At 45.0% G+C, this 5,203-nt stretch overlaps 1 long non-coding RNA gene across 1 annotated transcript; it reads left to right on the top strand.

Moving 5' to 3' along the window:
* The first annotated feature begins 400 nt into the window (after nucleotides 1-400).
* Nucleotides 401-4,572, top strand: LOC114599737 (uncharacterized). The gene is made up of 3 exons (XR_013393033.1): nucleotides 401-716; nucleotides 1,104-1,217; nucleotides 1,813-4,572. It is a non-coding gene; the product is annotated as an uncharacterized LOC114599737 (long non-coding RNA).
* The last annotated feature ends 631 nt before the right edge of the window (nucleotides 4,573-5,203 follow it).

The following is a 5,203-nucleotide window of genomic DNA, read 5'->3' as shown; positions in this document are numbered from 1 at the left end:
AATTGCAATCGGCTCCAGGTTCAAAAATCACATGGTACGACCTGCTGACCTTCCATTCGGGAGGGAGGCTGTTATGTGTTTCTCGCCATGGTCCACCCACCGTTGGAGGGTGAAAAGGTTAGTCTCTGTTTCAAATGGCACAGCAGACATCTGACTATATTCTGTCATTAAGTGCAATATAGCACCATGGGAATGAAAAATACAACTAGCTGACATGGATTAAAATACAGATCTAAGAACTCAGGTCCCTGTTCTTGCCTGTGAATGAATCTTTCTCTGCAATTCAGTCTTGGGTTTTCTTTTTTTTTTTAATCTCTAGGACATGGGTAGGCAAACTAAGGCCCGGGGGCCGGATCCAGCCCAATCGCCTTCTAAATCCGGCCCGCGGACCATCTGGGAATCAGCGTGTTTTTACATGAGTAGAATGTGTCCTTTTATTTAAAATGCATCTCTGAGTTATTTGTGGGGCCTGCCTGTTGTTTTTACATGAGTAGAATGTGTCCTTTTATTTAAAATGCATCTCTGGGTTATTTGTGGGGCATAGGAATCCGTTCATATTTTTTTTCAAAATATAGTCCGGCCCCCCACAAGGTCTGAGGGACAGTGGACCGGCCCCCTGCTGAAAAAGTTTGCTGGCGCCTGCCTAGGACCTGGAATCTACCTGGCATTCAACCCAAATTGAATAACAATGCAGTTCTTTATTTGTTTACCCAGAGGTAGGTCCCACTAAACTCAATGGGAACTTACTCCCAAGTAGACAGCAGTGGAGGACAGTTTCCATTTAGTTAGGATTTTAATGTGAACATAACCTGCAGGTTCTTAGGCAATATATGAGCTGAAGCCTAGCTGTCCTTCAAATTCACACTTCTACAAATGTTGTCTTGGCAGCAATGTACAAAAATGTGTGGTGTTAGGGGATAGTGTGGATAAAGCGTTACATTAAAAACATTACAAAAATACATTAGGGAAATGCAGTATATATTTAATGAATTATATTAGGAGAAATGCTTGCATAAACATGTATATTAGGCAAAACTGCATAGAGAATGTTGTGATAAATCTGCACTAAATGCTCCTAAAATTTCATGGCAACCTTTTTTTAGACCCAAAATGTGAACTGATGCTGAAATGTTCAAAGCTGAAATTAAGACTTCAGGAAAATGAGAAACCGAGAGAAACCAAAATTGGCAACTATGTCCATCCCAAAACCCAAGGAGGTACGTATAAGATTGCAGCCTTATAAAGACAAATCAATGCACCTTTTTCCCACACCTGACTTTCAGGAGTTTATTCCACGACAGCTAACATTTTGCTAAATAGGTAAGAATACAAAATTGTTCCCTTTTCCCCCTGATATTTTTTTCTTTTCTTTTCCATTTCCATTTCTGGTGCTTTATTCGCTTATAATAATGGTAACAATTTTCACATACTTCCATAGTCAAGCCTTTATTATCTAAAAGATCAAATTTCAATTTATTTATTTTTCCAAAAAAAATGAAATGGAAAATAAATATAGATGCTACAGTAAATGGGGAATGATTGATATACGAATTCTCGGCTAGGGTGAGACATCACAAAAAGACACCCAAAATGCGCAGTGACAACTCTGCGTCCCATTAAGTTTTTATTGACAAATGTCAGAAGCAGGAGGTGTCTATTCTGTGAACCATCCCTGTCCAGGAAATATTAAGACTGCTTTTAAATATGCACGGATCTCAACTAGCATAATAAATGGTGACATTTTAATGTCCACCAGACCAGGAAGATAGCCGATATAATTTCTTTTCTTTTTCTTTTTCATAATAAAAAAAGATGACAACAACAGTATCTCAACCACTCCAACAAAAGACACTGATCTCAAATGCAGGGCCCAAATCAGTCCTGGGTGAAACTCAAGTAAGAGATATAGAACTTAAGCTGAGAATTGCACCAAAGCAGAACTGGACTCTCTTCACCCTTTAGCCAGGAACTGGCTGTGATTCCCAAGCAAGCCCTTTGACCTCCCGACCTTGTAGTCAACTGTGAAAATGGCTCCCATCTAACAAAGCCTTTTCCCCAACAAAGGTGGGGTCTCCATTTCCCTCCCCTCCCTCTTTTTCTGCACGAATTCAATGACTCAGCCCAGAGACCAGCTTCTGTAGGCGTTAGATCTAATAGTCTAATGCACAAATCAAAGTACTTGAATCTAAAGCAATCTAATCTGGCTAACCTCTGTGGGATTAAGCCTGCCATCCCGTACCCATTTACCTGGGAGCAAGTCCCAATGAACTGAATTGGACTTCTGAGTCAATATATACAGGGTTTTGCAAAGCCCAGCGCGTTGTCTGAACTGAGATTTCACAAAGGGTTGCTTAATAATGTGCATTAGGCCACCCTAGAGCAGGGTCGGGTGGGGAACAGAGACCTGAAACCTCCCCCAGGTCATACCATTCTCTGACTTTGCACTGTGCACTCCCAGAGTGCTTTTGCCTGGGTGAAATATTTTACTGAACTGTGGCGATGCCTCTGGCATTGAACTGTGTGTGTATATGGAACCTTTGCATAGCTGGACTGCAGCCTACTTATACAAAGGGACACGAGTGGCACTGTGGTCTAAACCACTGAACCTCTTACTGATCGGAAGGTCGGCAGTTTGAATCCCCATGACAGAGTGAGCTCCCGTTGCTCCATCCCAGCTCCTGCCAACCTAGCAGTTCAAAAGCATACCAGTGCAAGTAGATAAATAGGTACCACTGTCGCGGAAAATAAACGGCATTTCTGTGCACTCTGGTTTCCATCACGGTGTTCCATTGCACCAGAAGCAGTTTAGTCATGCTGGCCACATGACTCGGAAATCTTTCTGTGGACAAACGCCGACTCCCTCAGCCTGAAAGCAAGATGAGCACCGCAACCCCATAGTCGCCTTTGACTGGACTTAACCGTCCAGGGGTCCTCTACCTTTTACCTTTACCTACTTATAAGGTAAGAATCACATTCATTGCTCCACCTACTTTTGCTTCTGCCCCCCCCCCCACCACTGGCATGCAGCCCCCTGAAGAACTGCCCACAAAGGCATGCAGCCCTTGGACTGATAGAGGCTTCCTGTCCCTAGCACGTTTTGTTGTTGTTGTTGGCATCTGTTGTGAGAGACAACAGAGTGCACCTCCAGTGATGGTGCCAAATTGCTGTGTTAGCAACACCAAAATGACACACACACCCCAGGGCACAAGCCTAGACAGTGTGTCTGGAGGTCCTGGGCTGCCCAGACCCCCCTCTCAGCCTCACTGATGTGGTCCAAAGGAAAGCAGAGCAAAACGTTTGGCACCAGCTTAGCTGCAGGACTTGCCGGAAGGAGGCGTACAAGGTGCCATCCAGCTATTTTAGTGTCAGGCGTGGAGAGTCCTCCCCTCCCTTCAGTGACTTCACAGATAAGAATTAATGAGCGGCTGATAGATTTATAGTCCTTTTATTACAGCATCATGTTGCGAGCACAAATACACAGCTCTCCACAAGGAGGGCAGTTGGCTAGTCTAATCCGACTTCCACAGCATTTTGGGTGCCAAAGGGAAGTTCCTCACTGCCTCTGACTCCTTTGCTCTCTGATACGTTCAGACCTCCAAGTCCATGATGAGGGGGGTCCCCCATGCTCTCAAGTGACGTCTCAACTAGCTGCCCCCTCTCTTCTGGTTCTGTTGTCATTATCTCGTAACTGGGTAACTCCCCACTAAGCTGTTCAGCTCCTGTCTCTCTCTCTGCTTCTGAACACACTGTGGACAAGAGGGGGGGGGCGACTCTTCCCCCTCCAGCTCTCCTGGTCTGCCATAGAATGCATTCCCCAGTATATTCTTCAGACCATTCCCTGACACTTAGGGACTCCGCTCTGGATTGGTGCAGGCTTTGGTCCTTAGCTTCTCCCGAAGATATTTCGCAAGGCAGAGGAGGTTTAGGAGCAGAGTTTTCCTTCTCCTAGGTGGGCTACCTTCCCAGGTTGATGATCCTCACCTGCCCCTCCCTTCCCTGTACAGCACAAGCAGAAACTGCCTTCTTGACCACCGGAACCACTATTGGTCTTGTCCACTCAGGAACACTGAGGATCATCTAGTCCAACCCCTTGCAATGCAGGAATATGCCGCTGTCTCATACGGGGATCAAACCTGCAATCTTGGCGTTATCAGCACTACGCTCTAACCAACTGAGCTATCCAGGCAGGTTGGAAAACTTCACTGCAAAATTCAGAGAAGTGTGAATTTCAAAGGATGGGTGTGTTTCAGTTTGTGGATTTTTCCAGAAACTGCAGATCCAATATGTTCATCTTTAAAAACAAACTGAATTTCATTTCTTTCCATCCCTAAACATAGAGTTATAGCAAGAAAAAAAAGTACACGAGTTAAGGCTGTAGTCTGTTAGAGGACATTCGGCACAGAAACACGTGTGTATACCTTTAAGAAGTTTCTGGGATTAATTGGCTGCAGGTGACCGTTGCTATAAAGGAAAAAAGCTGAGTTTTGTTGCCTGCCTGCAGGAATAACATCCACCAGAGTTTGTGTTTATTTGCTTAGTAATAAAGTCTTCGTTTTAGTTTGGGTTTTTACACCTATGTCTCCTGGAGTCACTCTGTCCTCTGCCACCGGCTGGAAATCCCCCTCCAACAGGTTATGGGCCCAGTCCCCAGTCCTGAGTGGGCAGAGACAAAGCGTGAAAAGAACCCAGAGACTGGAAGCAACTCAGCGTTTCTCAAGCAGCTGGCTGTGTGAAGGCATCGACAGGGAGTGTCTGGGACCAGGAGCCGAACTTTTTTTCAAGCCACGTGTGAGTAAGGACTGAGTGGAAAGCTGAAAGCTGGGTGGCGCCATGGCTGGACTTGGAGCTGGAGCTCAAGGGGGAGCTTCCTATTTTCCAGTAGAGAAACTGGGAGAGTCCAATTATATGTCATGGAGTTTACAGATGCAGGCGTTTTTAAAGAAAGAACAATGTTGGACTGTTATTGTTAACCCTCCTGTAAAAGAGGAGGATGAAGAAGTAGATGAAGCAGACCAAAGGCTGGAGGACAAAGCCTATGCCAATTTAATTTTGAGTTTAGAGAAGTCTCAGTTATCTCATGTGCGAGACCTTGAAACAGCAAGTGAGATTTGGCAAGCACTGAGAGCAATACATATTAGAGACACTGCTGGCAGCAAAATTACTCTAACGAGAGCTCTGTACCGAGCCAGACTAAGTGAGGGTG

The sequence above is a fragment of the Podarcis muralis genome, chromosome 5 (genome assembly GCF_964188315.1).
Source record: "Podarcis muralis chromosome 5, rPodMur119.hap1.1, whole genome shotgun sequence".
Lineage (NCBI taxonomy): Eukaryota > Metazoa > Chordata > Lepidosauria > Squamata > Lacertidae > Podarcis > Podarcis muralis.
Note: the sequence above shows the minus strand (reverse complement) of the source record. Positions and strands in the feature narration are given on the sequence as shown.